The sequence below is a fragment of the Coenobita brevimanus genome, chromosome 17, assembly GCF_032717465.1.
Source record: "Coenobita brevimanus isolate Jiangsu-jjx chromosome 17, ASM3271746v2, whole genome shotgun sequence".
Lineage (NCBI taxonomy): Eukaryota > Metazoa > Arthropoda > Malacostraca > Decapoda > Coenobitidae > Coenobita > Coenobita brevimanus.
Window position 1 is genome coordinate 14,876,521 of NC_136970.1, and position 21,677 is coordinate 14,898,197.

A 21,677-nucleotide genomic window follows, 5' to 3' on the forward strand; every position below is an offset into this window, starting at 1 on the left:
CAGGTCATTCAAATAGACTATACCGGAATAGGAAAAGATATTCACCTCTGGCAAAGCATTATAGGTTGCCATTGTGTTGGTAACACGAACAACAATGGCCTTAGACTGCTTTCCTTTTGTCCAGAACACAGTCTGGTCATCAACACCATTCGTCAACTTATGAATAAACACAACACCACATAGATCTACCCATGATTTTGAAAATGGCACCTGATTGACACTGTCATTGTAAGGCAGTGAGATCAAAGAAAAGTTCTTATAACCCGAGCTATGAGAGGTGCTGAGTGCTCAACAAACTATAACCTTATAGCCACCAAATTGCAGTTAGCCATACGCCCACAAATGTGCCACAGACCATCTGTCAAGAAACTAAATTGTAGTAGCTTTAAGGATGAGGCAACTTGTAATACTTTCTGCAGCACAATTACAGACAAGATCTGTCAATGTCCCCCACTTGATCCAAACAAAAATGAAACCAATCTTTATGCACAGTGGCTAAACATTAAGACGCTGCTCCAAAGCACTGCAAAAGAAACACTAGGCTTCCCCACTCGCTGCCACAAAGACTGGCTTGATGAAAATGCTGAGGGCATAAAGGACCTTCCTGCAATGAAAAATAGAGCACATAACAATTGGTTGGCTCATCCTAACTCCTTAATCCTAAAAACTTAATTCCAGAATCTGAGAAGTGAAACCCAGAGAAAACTGCATGACATGCAGAGCGAATGAGGGACTGAGCATGCAAAAGACCTGCAAAGACTGGCTGATATTAACAACCAACATGGTTTCTACTAGTCCATTAAAACCATCCATGGACCGACAAAGCACAACATAAACCCAATTTAATCAGCTGAAGGAGAGCCCCTGAAAGACATGCAAGCAATCCTACAAAGATGGACGCAACACTTCAACACTTTTCTGAATAAATAAATAAAAAAAAACAGTGGAGCACAGTATCTTTTATAGCATTTCAAATATCCTTCAAACAGCAGATCTCAGTGTCCCACCTACACTTGCAGAAACTGTTCAGGCCATCCGATCTTTAAACAATAACATGTCCTGGCCTTGATGGCACACCATATGACCTGATCACAAAGGATAGCCAGTAACTTCACCAGTATCTCCATAATTCCTTGCAGACCATCTGAAACCAAGAACAAATTCCATCTAAATGGCGTACTTCTGGTATCGTAACCATCTCCAAGAAGAAAAGGGATGGCACAAACTGTGACAACAGCAGAGGCATCTACTCCATGTGACTGCTCATAAGTACTAGCCAAGATAATGTTATCCAGACTGACAAAATATTTGACTGAGTCATCACTTCATGAAACCAAACGTGGATTTCGGGAGGAACAAAGTACCTTTGATATGATCATTCTTGCCCGACAGATACGAAAGAAATACTACCAGCAAATCAGCGACTTGTATATTGCATTCATAGGTCTTGCAAAAGCATTTGACTTGGTCAATAGAGAACCAATATGAAATGCTTTATCAAAATGTGGAGTTCCAAATAAATTTCTTATCATCCTAATGTGCCTGCATGACAACATCAGTGTTGGTGTGTCCGTGGATGGGAGCAAATCCGAACCCTTCAATGTGGATGTGGATATAATGCAAGGACGTGTCCTGGCTGCTGTCATTTTCAACATCTATCTAACTGCAGTCACCCTTTTACGTCACCAACAAATGAATCCTGAAGATGAAATAAAAATCCAGTTCCATCTAGAGGTAATATATTTAATCTCATACGTCTTCAGACACAATCAAAACTGAAATAGCTCATTCCCTAGAACTGCAATTGGCTGATGACTGTGCTGTCCTTGCACATACCCCGGAAGCCCTACAACAGTCTCTTACCATCATTTGCAATATATATCATCCACTGGTGCTCCAAATAAATGTCAGTGAAACAGAAATAATGTCTCAGATAAACAATGCAGCAGAGCCTCGTGCACTTCAGGGAAATGGTGAAAATGTAAAACTGGAGAGAAAATTTTACCTACCTTGGAAGTGTGCTCACAGATAAACTTAACATAGATGCAGAAGTCCTTGCACGAATCAATCATGTCTTAGCCTCTTTTGGCCATCTCAGATCCAGAGTCTTTTAAAACACAAACTTGAGAATCAAGATGAAGGTATCAGTATATACTATGTGCCTCTCCACCATCTTATACGGTGCTGAATCCAGGACTACTTACCAGAGTCACATCAAACAGCTTGAGTCTTTTCACATTCAGTGTTTACAGTGCATCCTAGGACTCATATGGAAGGATAAATTCCCTTACCCACAGATTCCCCACTGGGCTAAGTCAACCACACAGAACCCATGCTGGTTGAAGAACAGCTAGATGTGTCGGACACGTGCTCTTCGTGCCTAAGCAGAGTCTCCTCCGCCAGGTTCTGTATGGCCAACTCCCTGCAGCATGTCACAACCCAAGGGGACAGTAGAGGTATAAAGATCATGTAAAGACAACCCTGAAGCAATGCAACATCATATCAAAAGATCTTGAAACCAACGCCTCTGACAGAAAACAATGGCGTACCTCTGTTTCTTAAAGAAGCCCGGAACCTGACTAGAGAAGAACACAGACAGTGGAGGCACAACAATAAAAGAGTTCTCCCACCAAACACGGACTTGACATGCCAACTGCATGGCAAAGTTTGCGGATATCAGTCTGCACAGTCACACACGTTGGCACCAAAGACTGAGAAACACACCATCCTGATGAGTATAGTAGCCGTCGTCTTCTATAGCAGGAGGACAGCTTAAAGTTAAATGTATAAGTGTGTGTGTGTGTGTGTGTGTGTGTGTGTGTGTGTGTGTGTGTGTGTGTGTGTGTGTGTGTGTGTGTGTGTGTGTGTGTGTGTGTTATTTTTCAGGACTTCCTCGGTTACAACCATTAGCCTCCTATAAATTCGGACAACAGAGGCATCAAAATTACTGGCGGACGCGGGTTACAAATTTTTCCGAATAATAAACACTCATTCGGTTCACGCAGCCATCCTGGTGTAGTATAATGAATAACGTCACTCTGACACGTTAACTCGTATATGTTATTTTAATTCGTGAAAGAGAGAAGTAGAGAACATTATAATCCAACACTAATGAAGGATACGACAGACTGCATTAGTAGACTTGGGTTTGCCAGTTATCAGTGTGCTCCCCCTGTTATTTTCAACAGCTTTCAAAGGTCAAGGAAGTTTGGGTTATTAATACTCTTTATCTTCTTATTAGTGCCAAACTTTCACGTCAAAGAAGTTCGGGTTATTACCGGAGTCCATGATATTGATATCGCCCTCTTCTCTAATTAGAGACTTGGCATGTCATTAATTCCGCCAACTTTTATTCCGTCACCTTCTGCGGGCCACACACAAGACCAGGTTAATATTATCGTCAACCTGTGACAGTTACAGACATTCAGTTTCATATTACTATCATCATAATTATCCGATGCCAATATTGCTTATGTGACATCAACCAACACAGTATTAACAACTTATACCACGTGGTTAATATGAACCACATCATTATTATCGGTAATCAAGTACGGCACCAGTAACTAAGTCGTTAATATCACATTATCACCAGCTTCTACCAAACATATACACCAAAGAGGAATATAAAAAGATGAAAGATAAAATGACAAAGGCTGAGAAAACTGAACCGGAAAGAGAGGGACGTGATAGGAGGGACATGAAAAGAAAAGAAGTGTCAGGGTGAGAATCAGAAACGATGGGAAAAAGAAACGTATAAAAAATAAAGGATAAATAAACACAGAAGAAACAAGAATAGATGAACGAACAGACTGTGGAAGCGTGAGGAGAAGAGGGAAAGGCAAGAGAGAGAGAAAAAAAAAAGACAAAGAGAATATGGGGGATAATAAAGAGTATGTGGGGAGATAAAGCGCAAGATAAGGGAAATGATATTGCAGAGAGAGAGAGAGAGAGAGAGAGAGAGAGAAAGAGAGACATCCTGCCTCACATTCTTCCCAAAGGCATCACCCCCTCTCTCTCTCTACACACACACACACACACACACACACACACACACACACACACACACACCAATTATACCTGTCCAGAAATTCATCGTATCTCAAATTTTGTCTCCTCGTACAAAATTCAACTCAATCTTAATTTCCTGATGAAGCAGGTCTTCTGAGAAATTGAGTCTGGATGATCTCTCTCTCTCTCTCTCTCTCTCTCTCTCTCTCTCTCTCTCTCTGTCTCTCTCTCTCTCTCTCACACACACACACACACACACACACACACACACACACACACACACACACACACACACACACACCAATTATACCTATCCAGAAATTCATCGTATCTCAAATTTTGTCTCCTCGTACAAAAGTCAACTCAATCTTGATTTCCTGATGAAGCAGGTCTTCTGAGGATTTGAGTCTGGATGATCTCTCTCTCTCTCTCTGTCTCTCTCTCTGTCTCTCTCTCTCTCTCTCTCACACACACACACACACACACACACACACACACACACACACACACACACACACACACACACACACACACACACACACACACACACACACACACACACAGTTTAAGGAAAAGCAAGGGAAAAGGAAAACAAATGCAAAGAGGAGAAATCAAAGAGAAGAAGAAGAAAAAGGAAGAGGAGAGAAGGCAAGACGAATGGAACAGGAAGGAGAGTATAGGGAGATTAAGAAGAGGCAGATGGAAAGTAGAAGAGGCGGAAGAGGGGATGGAGCGGGAGGAGGAAAAGTTCTGAGTAATCAATGTGTGGAATTCTAAAGTAATGTCGTGCCTCCCTCTTCTGGCATCACAGAAGCTACTTACTTTACACACACACAGACACAGACACACACACACACACACACACACACACACACACACGGAAAACGAGGGACTGAGTAAGGGACACAAATAACCTTGAAAGGAATAAATGCAGGTGACACAACAAAGGAACAGAAGCAAGGTACTGAGGAGAAAGAAATAAACGGACACAGAAAACAATAGAGGAACGCATGGACGTAACAAGAACACGAAGGCTGCGAAGGAAGCAGGAATGGAAGTCGAGGAGATAACAGAGATGAAGATGAAATAAGAGGGGTATGAAAGAAACACAACTATCGTCATCACACAAGACGGGGATGAAACACAAACTACTACCGTATATGCGAAACACAAGGAACACAAGAAAAAAGCATAGAACAGACACAGGTATTTAAAATAAGCAACTCAGCTTATCAAAACTAACCGCCATCACTTCTCGTCACTCCAGACTATCCTTCCTCGCGTACTCGCCCTCCTCGTTCTCAGCCTTCCTTTCCTTCTAGTCCAATAGGCCTCGCTGTCATACACTATTAACCTCTCATTCTATGTACTCAGCGAAACTAAAACACATGAATTATTCCTTTTATGCATCACACTGAGCGTGACTAAAACACCTGAAAGTATCCCGCATATGCATCACTCTTAAATGTGCCTTCTTTCTACCTAGTCCTCACCTACAACAAAGCAATCGATGTATTACACAGTATACCGAGAACACACTAATCAATAGCAGCGCAGTTCAGTGCAACCCAACCTTTTCTAAACCCTCCAAGGGTAACCTAACGTAACCCAACCCACCTTAAATTAACCAAGCTCGTACTAATCTATAAACAACCTAACTTTGCCTAAACTATCCCAGTTAACCTAACGTAACCCAATCCACATGAAATTAACCCAACTCATCCTAACCGAACGCGCACTTAACTGAACGTGCACCCAACCCACCTTAAATTAGACCAAACGTGCTAACCTCTTAATGGTTATTAAACACTCAGACGAGTGAGTGACAAGGCAATAACAACACCCAACCAACTATTCCAGTCTGGATATATTCAGGCGGAAACACAGCTGCTATTGCACCACCAGAGGGCGGGGGAGAGAAGAGGGAAGCAGAAAGGAGGGAGAGAAATGGAAAGGGGGAATGGAGAGAAGAAAGGGCAGAAGAGACGAGGGAAGAAGAAAGGAATATATATACATATATATATATATATATATATATATATATATATATATATATATATATATATATACATATATATATATATATATATATATATTGTTACATAGCCTATGATTTCATCATCCTTTGTATAATTCTAACGTACAGTATGCTGCATGTTTGATCACGATTCGCCTCATGGCTTCCATAGTGCGTGTTCTACCTCACTCCCCCCCTCCTCCCTTACAGTAGAGTAATTCGTTCTTTCTGTTGTTCAGAGCAGGAGTGTCAACTCTTTGTCCCCTATGGCTTCAATTGCGCGTCCTTCTTACAAGTTGCATCAAGCTCTGCCGGCCCCTATATGATGAGCTCAGTCTCTGCATTAATTGCCGCTTAGATCTACTCCTCATTTTGTTCACATCTCTGTCCTCCCCTGTACAGTTGTTATTATTTTTGTGAGTGCTCAGGAAGACTCCAACCATCTAGCAGCTGTGTAATTTGAGTATAAGTGTTATTATACTTTTTCTTGTACTGTATAGCATGAGGTGTTGATTCGTAGGCCTAGTGAGGTTTTTGTGATTCATGTGTTTTTGTGTCCGCCATTGGTAATAATAGTCTGTATCTGTAATAATATATCTTGCATTAACTGAGCATTATCCGGTTTTCTCATTTTATCAGGGCTGACTTAGATAAATTTACTCTTGCTAATTTCGTGTTAATAGAGGTTATTGCAGTTAACCATATATTTAACCTGTTTTTGCCATTACATCATCCTTATGAGTCCTGAATGTTTAGTTGTTAGTTTGAGCATTAAACTTTAACTTGTAATTTTATCTAACTCTTTTGTTTTGAACCTGGAACTTTACGGGACAGTTTTCTCTGTTCCGTAACATAAATTTGGCGACCTCTTATCAGGATATTCAGGATATTATCATAAGGATATTGCTTGATATTTTGTGACTGTGATTTATTCATGATGTCTACTATTACTACGCTTGATGAAGCCAAAGATTTTTTGTCAAATGTGCAAACAGTGTGTGATGTAGAAAACAGAACAAAGAATGAACTTAAGATTGTTGCTCAACAATTGGGAATTGATGTTCGCTCTCATCATTCTAAAGATCAAATTGTTGACATGATTAATGAAAGCTTGTTTAATGTAACTCCTCCAGATGAGCAAACGCAGATTGAAATAGCTGAGTTACAGCTAGCCCTGCAGGAGGCTCGTGCTAAGGAGGCTGAATTTCAGGCTCGTGCTAAGGAGGCTGAGTTTCAGGCAAATGCTAAGGAGGCTGAGTTTCAGGCAAATGCTAAGGAGGCTGAGTTTCAGGCAAAAGCTAAGGAGGCTGAGTTTCAGGCAAAAGCTAAGGAGGCTGAGTTTCAGGCTCGTGCTAAGGAGGCTGAGGCACAAGTTGAAATTGCTAGGATTCAGGCAGACCATGAGTATCGCATGAAACAAGGTGGAACTGGATCATCTAGCTCTGATGATTTTGATGTGGCTAAAAATGTTAAACTTGTCCCTCCTTTTAATGAATCTGATTTAACAAAGTATTTTCAGTTGTTTGAGAGGGTAGCTACAGGTTTTAATTGGCCCAAAAAGTATTGGCCAGTACTCCTTCAAACTGTTCTCACCGGTAAAGCTCAAGTAACTTATGCATCTTTGCCTCAGGATCAATCTGATAATTGTGATGTAGTTAAGAGCTTGATTCTTAAGGCCTATGAGCTTGTTCCTGAAGCCTATAGAGTAAAATTTAGGACAACTTATAGGCAAGATAAGCAATCACATGTTGAGTATGCAAAAATCAAAGAAGATCTGTTAGAGCAGTGGTTAAATTCTAAGAATGTGGATTCTGATTTTGATAAATTTAAGCAGATCATTTTGCTGGAGGACTTCAAAAGGTGTATTAATAAAGATGTAAGCCTATGTCTTGATGAGAGAAGAATATATAATTAGTCTGATGCTGCAGTTTTAGCTGATGAATATGTTCTCACTCACAAGAGATATTCTAAAGAAAAAAGGAAAGCTGAGAGTAAGTACGTTGCCTCTACTCAGAGTACAGGTAACAGAAGAGAGAGTAAAGATGATGTTTCTCAGGAAGTAAATACCAGCTTCACGTCTAGATTTCATATAAGTAAATGTACTTATTGTAGTAAGCTTGGTCATACTACGGAGAAATGTTTCAGGAGACAGCGTGATGTGAACAAAAAGGAGTCTTTAAATATTCAGTCAATTGGTCTAGTGTCCACCCTTGAGAGTTCCCAGAATTCTTTAACCGAGTTAACTGAACCTGCTTTGAGGGGTAAATTAAATCCTCATGATGAAGCTCCTCTTTGAGCAGTAACGTGGGTGACACTCTCAAGAGTTCATGTGCTAATTTCCTGTCTGATGATTTTGTCAGTCCTCTGGACAGTAATGAGAGGAAATCAGTTAAAATATATCGTGATACAGGTGCTTGCCAATCCCTTATGCTGACCAGTGTTCTAGGCTCTAATGTTAATTCCTCTGATGAAAGTGTAATCTTACAAGGTGTAGGGAATAATTACTTCTCTGTCCCTCTGTGCAGAGTGAATTTAGAGTCTGGTTTTGTTAATGGTTCCGTTATGGTTGGGTTGGTTGAGACACTCCCAATGTCAGGTGTAACTTTCTTACTTGGAAATGATATTGGTGGAAGTCAAGTGTGTCCAGCTCCTCAGTTGTCTATTAAGCCAGTGGCTGCGGCCCAGGAATGTGATGTCCCTGATGTGTTCTCTGCATGTGCTGTCACTAGGGCTAAGTCTAAAGTTACTGGTGACTTAGAGGATAATGATGATGATGATGTTATCCTAGCTGACACTTTTCTTGCTAATTTGGACCACTCACCAGATGAGGCAGTACCCCGTAGTGTTGATAATTTGTCTCGTCAAGAGTTGGTTGAGTTGCAGGTTGCTGACCCTGAGTTGAAAGGTCTAGCTAACTCTGCTTGCAGTGAGGAAGAGTCAGCCGGTGCTTCTACCTGTTATTATATAAAGTCAGGAGTGCTTATGAGGAAGTGGAGACCCCCAACAGCATCAGCCGATTGTGAATGAGAGGTTGTACATCAAGTTGTCATCCCTCGTGTTTGTAGGCAGGATATCATTAGAGTGGCTCATGATTCCAGTTTGGCAGGACACCTTGGAGTGAGGAAGACTGTGGCACACATTTTGAAACACTTCTACTGGCCAGGTATCTTCAGAGATGTTTCCTGGTATTGTAAGTCTTGTCACACCTGTCAAGTTGTGGGGATGTGTAATCAGACCGAAAAGGTTGCACCTCTAGTTCCCATTCCTCCTTTTGAGGCGCCATTCACCCGTGTGTTGGTGGATATTGTGGGCCCTCTTCCTAAGACTTCTTCAGGATTTTCTTATGTGTTGACCCTGATTGATATGGCTACTCGTTATCCTGAAGCCATTCCACTTAGAAATATCTCAGCAAAGAACGTGGTTAAGGAAATGCTAGGGTTCTTCACAAAGTTTGGTCTGCCCAAGGAGGTACAGTCAGACCGGGGAAGTAATTTCATGTCAAATGTTTTCAAGCAGTCTCTGAAATAGTTGGGCATCACCCAGATCACGTCTTCAGCTTACCATCCCCAGACCCAAGGAGCGTTGGAGAGATATCATCAAACACTCAAATCGATGCTCAAGAAATACTGTTTGGAACATCAGAAAGACTGGGATAAAGGTCTTCCATTCGTTGTATTTGCCGCAAGAGAATCTCCAAATGAATCACTGGGCTTCTCACCCTTTGAACTACTGTTTGGCCATGAAGTAAGAGGACCCCTTAAGCTACTCAAGGAATGCTGGTTGTCGGAGGAAGATGACGTCAACCTGCTGGAGTATGTGATGAAGTTCGAAGAACGGCTGTCCACTGCTTTACAGCTGGCGAGAGAGAGTTTAGGAGCTGCTCAGGAGAAGATGAAAACTTGGTATGATAAGAAGTCCAGGTTACGCCACTTTCAGCCAGGAGATCAGGTTTTGATTCTGCTACCGGTGCATGGGCAACCTCTTCAAGCCAAGTTTAGTGGTCCTTATTTCGTGGAGAAGAAACTCAGTGATGTCAACTATGTCATCGCCACACCAGATCGTTGAAAGAACAAGCAACTATGTCATATCAACATGCTAAAGTTATATCACAGGCGGGACGAAAATAACCCAGTCTGCACTGTAGCTGTTCCACCTGAGTCTGCAAGTTAAGTTCTCCCATGCAGCATGAGCCTGAGTGATAGTTTGGGGAAGAATCCTGATATCATGAATGATCTCCAGACTAAGCTTTCTCATCTACCTCCCGAGGAAAGGCAGGAGTTTTCGGCATTAATGCAGGAGTACCCGCAAGTGTTCCGTGCCACTCCAGGAAGAACCACTGTGTTGATGCATGATGTCGATGTTGGAGACGCAAAGCCAATTAAACTGCCTCCTTACCGTGTGAACCCAGTGAAAGTTCCTCTCATCCAGAAGGAGCTTGGCTACTTGTTGGACCACAAGATGATTGAGCCCTGTCAGAGCAAGTGGAGTTCTCCTGTCGCTCTAGTCCCTAAGCCAGGTGGGTCACAGCGGCTTTGCATCGACTACAGACGTGTTAATCAGATAACCAAAACAGACACTTACCCTCTCCCTCGCGTGGAAGATTGCATAGACAAGATCGGAAAGGCTAGGTACATAAGTAAGTTTGATTTGTTAAAGGGATACTGACAAGTACCTATGACTGAACGTGCTAGGGAGATCTCATGTTTTGTAACACTAGGAAAGACCTTTGCATGTTCTGTAATGCCATATGGTATGAAGAATGCACCAGCCACATTTCAGAAGCTCATGATTGTTGTAACAGAGGGTTTGGCAGGGTGTGTTGTTTATATTGATGATGTATTAATCTTCAGTGACAACTGGAAAGATCACCTATGCCATGTTAGTAAATTTCTTGAGCGTTTGGTTCAGGCTAATCTTGTAGCTAATTTATCAAAGTGTGAGTTTGGTCAAGCTAAAGTTCATTACCTTGGATATGTAATTGGTGATGGACATGTTGCACCACCAGCAGCTAAGGTTCAGGTTATAAGTGATCTTCCCAGACCTAAAAGTAGGAAAGAGCTACAAAGATTTTTGGGAATGGTAGGTTATTACAGGAGATTTGTTCTTAACTTTTCAACTCTTGTATCACCACTTACAGACCTACTGAAAAAGGGAGTTAAATTTGTCTGGACTGATAACTGTGAATCCTCTTTCAGCAAACTTAAAGCTATCCTATTAAGTCAGCCAGTGCTCGCTACTCCAAATTTTGCTAAGCCTTTTAAGATGGCTGTTGACGCAAGTGATACAGGAGCTGGGGCTGTTTTGCTGCAGGAGGATGATCAGGGTATTGAACACCCTGTATCTTATTTCAGTAAGAAGTTCACTCCACCTTTAAAAGAACTACTCAACTATTGAGAAAGAGCTTTTGGCCTTGATTTTGGGTTTACAGCATTTATCATTTTATCTGTGTTCTGGTTTTGACCCCATAGTCATTTATACCGATCATAACCCACTGAAATTCCTTAGTAAGTTTAAAGATAAAAATCAGAGATTGACAAGATGGAGTCTACTTCTTCAGGAGTATTCATTAGACATACAACATATCAAGGGGAAAGAAAATGTTATTGCAGATTGCTTATCTAGACTTTAGACAGATTGTTTTAGAGTAATAAGAAATATCCTCTGTAAATTTCTTTTTCTTTGTGGGGAGGTGTTACATAGCCTATGATTTCATCATCCTTTGTATAATTCTAACGTACAGTATGCTGCATGTTTGATCACGATTCGCCTCGTGGCTTCCATAGTGCGTGTTCTACATCACTCCCCCCCTCCTCCCTTATAGTAGAGTAATTCGTTCTTTCTGTTGTTCAGAGCAGGAGTGTCAACTCTTTGTCCCCTATGGCTTCAATTGCGCGTCCTTCTTACAAGTTGTATCAAGCTCTGCCGGCCCCTATATAATGAGCTGTCTCTGCATTAATTGCCACTTAGATCTACTCCTTATTTTGTTCACATCTCTGTCCTCCCCTGTACAGTTGTTATTATTTTTGTAGGTGCTCAGGAAGACTCCAACCATCTAGCAGCTGTGTAATTGAGTATAAGTGTTATTACATTTTTTCTTGTACTATATAGCATAAGGTGTTGATTCGTAGGCCTAGTGAGGTTTTTGTGATTCATGTGTTTTTGTGTCAGCCATTAGTAATAATATTCTGTATCTGTAATAATATATCTTGCATTAACTGAGCATTATACGGTTTTCTCATTTTATCAGGGCTGACTTAGATAAATTTACTCTTGCTAATTTCGTGTTAATAGAGGCTATTGCAGTTAACCATATATTTAACCTGTTTTTGCCATTACATTATCCTTATGAGTCCTGAATGTTTAGTTGTTAGTTTGAGCATTAAACTTTAACTTGTAATTTTACCTAGCTCTTTTGTTTTGAACCTGGAACTTTACGGGACAGTTTTCTCTGTTCCGTAACAATATATAAATATATACATACGGAGAGGGTGTGAAAGATGGAAGGAAAGCGTGAGCATAAATTTAAGGAAGGCGTAGTCGAAGGAAGAGAAGATAGGAGGAGAGACGAAGAGAAGGGAGGATCAGGAAGAAAAGAGAGAGAGAGAGAGAGAGAGAGAGAGAGAGAGAGAGAGAGAGAGAGAGAGAGAGAGAGAGAGAGAGAGAAACAAGAAAAATGAAGACAAAAGTAGAAGTCTGTGGAAGGTGATGGGAGAGAGGAGAGTATCAAAAGGAGTGGAGGGAGAGACGGACTGGAAAGGAGAGGAAAACTGAAGAGAAGATAATTCTAAAGACGAGAGAGACAGGCAAAAGGATTGAAGTGAGGAACAAATATTACACGATAAAAGAGAGGTCAGGTAGAATAGGGTTGTGGGGAGAGGAGGGGTGAGTGGGTGTTAGAGTGAGGGGTTATTGAGAAGACAATTGACAGGTGGCAGGTTTAATACAATTTCCGCCTCACCTTCCCCTTTGTATTCCCTGACTAAGCCCCCACTGGGCACCCCAAAAGATGCAATCTTCACACAGTTATGTCGATGTTAACCACTCAGCTAAAACCTTATCTATTGCTGTTTCTCTCAGTATTGAGGATATTTATTGACATGATAGATATTACTACGAGTATTACTGCTACTATCAACACTGCCAATACTACTACCGATACTGCTATAAATATCTACAGCACCACTACCGATACTGCTATAATTACCTACACCACTACTACCGGTACTGCTATAATTACCTGCAGAACTACTACCGGTATTGTTATTATTACCTGCAGCACTACAACCTGTACTACTATAATTAGTTGAGAACTACTACCGGTACTGCAATTATTACCCACAGCACTACTACCGGTATTGCTATTAGTAGCCATAGCACTCCTACCTGTACTGCTATAATTAATATAGTTCCAGTTCTGCTATTATTACCTGCAGCACTACTACCGGAATTGTTATTACTTGCTACAGACCTACTTCCAGTTCTCCTATCGTTACCTGCAGCACTACTACTACCGGTACTGCTATTATTAGCTTCAGTACTGCTACTACCGGTACTGCTATTATTAGCTGTAATACTACTACAGGTACAGATTATGTAACCATAAGTATACATTATGTTCATTCCACCCTGCTTATCATTACCATATGGGATGGACAGATTCACAGCATCATTTCGTTGATGTATCTTGCAGCACTAATGAAAGCCCATGCACGACCCACCTTCCCTATATCAAAGTTTCTCTCTCTTAAGAGCTAGTAAGGTGCTGCCTTCAGTGAACGTGTAAGGTGGTGCTGCTACCACCCCTGTGCCGTAGACACTAGGAGGCTGCTTGCTTCACTGAAAGTGTGTGTGTGTGTGTGTGTGTGTGTGTGTGTGTGTGTTGCTACATCTCTACACCTGTATAAGCATACGGCTTCCAGGCCACACTCGCGGCTCTTTAACTTAGATTCAGTAAAAATAATGCGTTCCCCCTACCATCGATACTGCTGTAAATGATCACTGATTATCAGTATTCATTCCCTTATCATCAGTTTAATTGTTTTTGTAATATTATTATCACCTTTCCTTGCGAGTTTCCACGGATCCAAAATTGAGTTAATGGTAGTAAAAACAGTTTGCAGTGAATTTACAGAACCATTTGCTTACGGTACTTTGCCATGTCCATAATTTGTTTTAGAACATTACAGGAGTCAGTGGTAAAGAATTTCAGAGTTTGGCATGAGATATCGGGGACCATTGTACTTTGGCATCTCTCTCTCTCTCTCTCTCTCTCTCTCTCTCTCTCTCTCTCCACATGCGGTCAGCTTATCTTGCCTTTTCTCTCTCTGCCAGTACATTTCAACAACCAATGCCTCATTTTTGACGAGTTACCTGAGAGCTGCTCTTACATTTCAACATAACAACTCCGTGAAAATCACTAACAGGTATATACATAGTTTGTGCCACAGGTAACTTACTCAGAAGGGACTTTGTCCCACGATAAATCATCGTCCCTCAAATACTCTCCCACATTGTTTCTCATCCCGGTTTTCAGGAAAGGAACAAAGAAGTGAGAAGGGCAGCAGGTGCATTGGCTGACCAATAGACTTAATACATAGACATTACAATATTATCCCACAGACTAAGGCACAGAGGTTAAGAGTATGACCTAGTAAAAAGAATGAAGAGACAAACCTTAGAGAAAGAACAGGAGAGATAAAAAAATATGGAAAAAGAACGAGTGCAAAAAAAAGGGGGGGAGGGAAGTGATATAAAGAAAAGTAAAGGTATGTGAGAAGTAAGGACGAGGGTAAGTAAAACAAGGAAAAATGAAAAAAATGATTAAAAAAAGAATCCATTAAAAATCTATGAAACATAGCAATAAAAATGTAAATACAGACCAGAAGAGCGTCTCGACACAGAGTTACGAGCCACACACACACACACACACACACACACACACACACACACACACACACACACACACACACACGAACAGTAACATTATGCAAGGACATTTTTCTTCATGTTGTGGCGTGGGTCATGATGGAAAAAGTTTTTTATTAGTCGACCAAGGAGGTCATAAACTCCAGCTAATGTGGGGGGAAGACGTCAGACTATGCACAGGCACGTAATTTGACATGACCTGACATGACCCATCCCTCTTAATGGCGAGTTTACACAGCAAAATTGACCTCACAACCACACTACACGTCAAGCTGAGATTATGGTGTGGGGTGGGGAGTTGACGGGAAGCAAGAGCAATACAATGCACACGACCCAAAAACGGCACTCATGAGAGAGAGAGAGAGAGAGAGAGAGAGAGAGAGAGAGAGAGAGAGAGAGAGAGAGAGAGTTTACTCTCGGTAATTCCTTTGTCGTAAGAGCAAGAACACACACACACACACACACACACAATATTTAGTTCTTTACGGAATGTAATGTAGTTCACATTAAATAAAAGCAGATATCTATTATCTACCTGGAATCTGAAGCACCAAAGGTATCGTGTAGGTATGAATCACAGATAATGGGGACAGGTGAGGATGGGTCAGAGTGGACGGTACATGAGTGTTAAGAAGTACAGGAACTGATAACCACACTGGGTAGTCTGGCTCAAACTAGGCAGCTATAAAATCTAACTTGGCCTAATCTCAGTTTCCCCTACAGATTCAGAATTGCTTAACTTAACGTACTCTGACGAAACCATAAATGATCCAATCACGACTATTGAGTTGATGAACACAGTTAGTTGTGACCAGAAAGATAAAAAAAACTTTTCAGTCTAAAAACTCAAACCTGGCCGCACTATGGGGTGGTACTACTACTCTGCGGCCAGGTTGTGTTAGGAAGAATACTGCCACCGTATTCCCTGCGTGTCGTAAAAGGCGACTAAAAGGGGCGGGGTGAGGGGACTAGGGACCCCCTCCTCTGTTTTTTAGTTCCTAAAAAGAGACAGGTCAGAGAAAGGGATGGGGGATGGAATTATCCCCGTACCCTGAAGATTGGGTCTATGAATGTGCGTGGATGTAGTACGATTGAGGCTAAAAGGGAGGAGATTGGGAGAATGTTTGTGAGAAGAAAGTTGGATGTGTTAGCTTTGAGTGAAACGAAGATGAATGGGAAGGGGGAGTCTATGTTTGGAAGTGTGAATGGAAGATCGTCAGGTGCTGATAGAGGAAGGGCAAGAGAAGGTGTGGCCTTGTTAGTGAGTCCGGAAGTACAGCAATGTGTGATTGAATGGAAGGAGGTGTCATCGAGACTGATGTGGGTGAAAGTGAAATTTGAAAGTAAGTTGTGGGTGTTTGTGAGTGCATATGGGCCTGGTAGTGAAAGGGATGAACAAGAGAGGTAGTCTTTCTGGAATGATGTTGATGAGTGTCTGCAGAGTTTTGGAGCGAATGTGAATGTGGTAATGATGGGAGATCTGAATGCTAGAGTGGGAAATGTAGCAGTTGAAGGCATAGTTGGTATGCATGGTGTGCCTGGAAGAAATGAAAATGGGGAACGAATGATAGCGATGTGTGTTGAGCGAGAGATGGTGATTGGGAATATGCTGTTTGAGAAGAAAGATATTTATAAGTATACATGGGTGAGACAGGAGGGTGGAAGGGTTGTTGACAGAGCTTTGATGGACTATGTGGTTGTGTCTAAGAATGTAATAGGAAGATTGTTGGATGTGAGAGTTCTGAGAGGGGAGGGTGGAGGTATGTCTGACCACTACCTGGTGGAGGGAAAGTTTTGAGTAGGTAAGAGATGGGTGAGAGCTAGGAGGGTTAGGTGTGGCAGGGAGGTTTTGAAAGTGAGTGAGTTGGATAAAAGAGAGAAAAAGATAGAGTATCAGGAGAAATTGAAAGATGAGTGGAAAGCAGTGAAAGATCAGGATAATGGCCGTGTGGAGGTGGAATGGCAGTTGTTTAAGAGTGCTGTGGTGGGGCATGCAGAAGAGGTGTGTGGTATGAGACGTGTGGGTGGTGGTGTTAGAAAAGGAAGTGAATGGTGGTGTGAGGAAGTAAGTATGGCTGTGGCTGAGAAGAGATGTGCATATGAAGTGTGGCTGCAGAGGAAGGATGAGATGTCATATGAAAGGTATAAGGAAATGAGGAATAGAGCGAGAAGGGCTGTGCGTGATGCTAAAGTGGCAGCAGATGAGAGGGGGAGTAGGCGGCTGACAGAGAATTTTCAACAGAATAAGAAAATGTTTTGGAAGGAGGTGAAAAGGGTGCGAAAGGGAGAGACTGGGAAGGAAGAGCGAGTAAAAGCAGAGGATGGAAGGATGTTAATTGAGATGGATGCAATAAGGAAGAGATGGGCAGAGTATTTTGAAAGATTGTTAAATGTAGAGGGGGAAAGGGTGGCTGAGATTGCGGCGGATGGAAGGGTGCAAGGAATAAATGTGTTGGGAGAGTTGAATGATTCTTTGATCACGAAGGAGGAAGTGGAGAAGGCAGTAAAGGAGTTGAAAACAGGAAAAGCTGCAGATATGGATGGGTGTGCTGTGGAATGCCTGAAGGGTGGTGGAGTGACTATTGTTGAGTGGTTAGTAAGATTGTTGAATGTGTGCTTTGAGAAAGGTATGGTGCCAATTGACTGGGCAAGTGCTTGTGTGGTCCCGTTGTATAAAGGCAAGGGTGATAAGTATGAATGTACTAGCTTTAGGGGTATAAGTCTGTTGAGTGTTGTAGGTAAGGTGTATGGTACAGTGTTAATTATGAGAGTTAGAGAGGGTACAGAGGGAGTGATTGGTGATGAGCAGTGTGGCTTTAGGAGAGGGAGGGGATGCGTTGATCAGGTGTGTGAAAAGTATTTAGCGAAAGGCAAGGATGTGTTTTGGGCATTTATGGATTTAGAGAAAGCGTATGATAGAATTGATAGGGAGGCTTTGTGGACTGTTTGAAGATTGTATGGACTTGATGGTAGGTTACTAAAAGGGGTGAAAAGTTTTTATATAAATAGTAGAGCGTCTGTAAGAGTGGGAAATGCTGTGAGTGATTGGTTTCCCGTGAGAGTGGGGCTGCGACAGGGATGTGTGATGTCGCCTTAGTTGTTTAATATTTACAGGGATGGTGTTGTAAGGGAGGTGAATGCAAGAGTTTTAGGTGGTGGTTTGAGTCTGGTGAATGTTGATGGTGGAGAGTGGAATCTGAAGCAGCTGCTGTTTGCAGATGATACTGCACTGGTGACTGATTCAGAGGAGAGATTGAGACAGTTGGTAGAGGAGTTTGGAAGGGTGTGTGAAAGGAGGAAATTGAAAGTAAATGAGAATAAGAGTAAAGTGATGAAGTGTACGAGGTTGATAGATGGTAGGGGGATGAATATAGTTTTGAATGGTGAGTTGCTTGAGGAGGTAGATTGTTTTAAATATCTAGGGTCACATGTTGCTGTGGATGGAAGAATAGATGCAGAAGTGAAGTTTAGAATAAATGAAGTAGGAAAGGTGCTGGGAGGAATGAAAAAAGTGTTTAAATGTCGTTCACTTAGAATGGATGTAAAGAGAAGGCTGTATGAGGGTGTTGTGGTACTGACTGCGTTAGATGGAGCTGAAACATGGAATATGGATGTAGCAGAGAGGAAAAGTTTGAATGTAATGGAGATGAGGTGTCTGAGGAGTATGTGTGGAGTGACGCGTATGGATCGGGTGTGAAATGATGAAGTGCGAAGGAGAACTGGAGTTGTTCGGGAGATGGCTGGTAGAGTTGAGTAGAGGGTGTTGCGATGGTTTGGGCATATGGAGAGACTGGATAATGAGCGATTGGTGAAAAAGATAACTAGATCTGATGTGAGAGGTGTAAGGCTGAGAGGAAGACCACGAATAGGATGGATGGACAGTGTGAAGAGAGCGCTGGATGCGAGAGGGATGTCTGTTGAGCAAGGAAGAGTGGTTGTGCGTGACAGAAATAAATGGAGAGAAATTGTGAATGAATAAGTGATGACGCAGCCCTGAGGGGATAGTCTCCCGCATTTGGTCTGATCAGCTAGTCAGGTCAGGTGCGAGTAAGTGGATGGGTCTGTTATGATGTGGCAGGGGTAAACCAGTTCTGCTGTCGGGCCCTGCTGCGGATGTCACTGATTGCATTGCCTGGACCTGGGACTGTGCAATGAGTGGGACCTGTGCTGTGTCTGTCCCCCTTTATTAATACTGAAGATGACAAAACAAAATAAGTTTCAAAGCAAGCCTGGGGACAGTAAATCACCCATGGGGATGAGAGTGGGTTCATGGAATGTGGGAAGTTTGAGGGGAAGAGCAGGGGAAGTCGTTGAGGCATTCACTAGGAGGTGGGTGGATGTGGCATGTTTGCAGGAAGTCCGGTACAGGAGTGGATCAGCCAGAAAGATTGTTGGGAAGGACTGTTGCTATAAGTTGTTTTGGCAGGGGGGGAGAGACAGTTATGGAGGTGTTGGTGTGATGGTTGCGGAGAAATGGGTAGAATATGTTATGAATGTTTTGAGAGTAAGCGATAGGATATTGGTAGTGAAAATTCTGTTGGGAAGAAAGATAGCTGCGATTATATCGACATATGCTCCACAGGCAGGATTGGATGAATCAGAGAAAGATAGATTTTGGGATGATTTAATACATGTAGTGGGTGGTATGCAGGATGATGAGATAGTGATTTTGGGAGGGGACTTAAATGGTCATGTAGTGAAGCAGCACAAGGTTATGAAGGAGTGCATGGGGGATGTGCATATGGTCTAGGGAGTGCAGAAGGGGAAAGGATGCTCGAGTTTGGGGAGGCAACGGACATGATTGTGTGCAACACATATTTTAGGAAAAGCGACAGTAGGTTAATTACGTATGAGTCTGGGGGAAATAGCAGTCAGATAGATTATTTTCTGGTTAGGAGGGCCGATAGGAGGTTGGTGAGGGATCTTAAAGTTATAGGAGGTGAGGAGTGTGTGCAGCAGCACAAACTATTGATTTGTGATGTGGTGCTCAAAGAACAAGTGATGAAAAAGAGGACTTATGTACCTAGGAGGAAAATATGGAAGCTGAAAGACCAAGTAGTAAGGGATGCCTTCTATAGCGAGTTGAGGAGAGTGGTGGCTGAATGGGGAGCTGTAGACAGAGGCGTTGGTGAGCAGTGCAGGGCCCTCAAGAACAGTTTCTTGAGAGTTACTGATGTAACATGCGGCTGGACAAGACATAGAGTAGCTTGGTGGTGGGATGAGGGTGTAGAAGCTGCAATTAAGGAGAAAAGAAGGCTTTTCCGGGAATGGAAGGGGGGTGGTAGCAAAGAGGAATATTTGGCTGCCAAGCGTAGGGCTAGAAGAGAGGTATACAGGGCAAAGTCTGAGTCACAGAGACAATTACTTGATAACCTAAATCATGGGGAAGGGAAAAATATATTTAGGGTGGCAGGTCAGGTGAAGGGGATGATCGGGATGTCATAGGTGAGCGGTGTGTGAGGAGTGATGGGGGAGGGGTGGTGGTGAACAGTGAGGATATTAAAGATGCATGGAGAGAGCATTGTGGCCGGTTGTTGAACGGGGAGTTTGGCTGGGGCAGGGAAGGTTTGGAGCCAGCGGATCCAGTGTCTGGCCCTTGGCCTTTGATTGATACTGCTACTGTGAGTGAGGCAATGGGCGGGATGAGGGTGGGGAGAGCGGCGGGTGTGTCTGGGTTGACTTCCGAAATTTTGAATGCCTCAGGCGATGTAGGGGTGAGTTTAGTCACTGACTTGATAAATAGGATTATTTATGAGTGTGTTGTCCCAGATGATTGGCTGAAGAGTGTAATTGTAAATGTGTATAAAGGGAAGGGTGATGCCCTGGAAAGAGGAAATTATAGAGGTATGAAGCTTTTAGATCAGATAATGAAGGTAATGGAGAGAGTTTTAGAAGGTACGATTAGAGAAAGAGTGAATATTGATGAGATGTAGTTTGGGTTTATGCCAGGTAGGGGGACCACTGATGCCATATTCAGTGTTCGACAGCTTCAGGAAAAGTATATTGGTAGGAGAAGGGATCTTTATTTTGTTTTTGTTGATTTGGAAAAGGTCTTTGACAGAGTCCCTAGAGAGGTGGTGAAGTGGGCAATGAGAAACCTTGGCTTGGAGGAGTGGCTGGTTAGGGTGGTTATGGCCATGTATGTAGGTGCTCACACCTAGGTGAGAGTGAATGGAGATTTGAGTGATGAGTTTTCCGTGAATATTGGTGTGCATCAGGGGTCAGTCTTGAGTCCCATGTTGTTTATCATGGTACTTGAAGCCCTTTCACGTGACTTTAGAAACGGACTCCCGTGGGAGTTGTTGTATGCTGATGATTTGGTGTCGATTGCAGAGAATGAAAGGGAGGCGGAGGAAAGGTTTAGGAAGTGGAGAGATGGTATGGGGCAAAAGAGTTTAAGGGTAAATGCAGATAAAACAAAAGTGATGATATCTAGGGTTGGTGGCGGTACTGTCAAAGACGAGGGAGAGTGGCCATGTACAGTTTGCCACAAGGGCGTGGGAAGTAATTCCATCTTGTGCGGTGTGTGTGATAAATGGGTGCATAAGAGATGTAGTGGTATCAGAGGTAGACTGCGAGATAATGCTGATTTTATGTGTACGGCATGCCGGGGTGAACAGGTGGAGATTGTCAAACATGAAAGGATTGAACTTGCTGGTGACTCTCTTGAGTGTGTGGAAGAGTTTTGTTATTTGGGAGACATGTTGTGTGCTGGAGGTGGGGC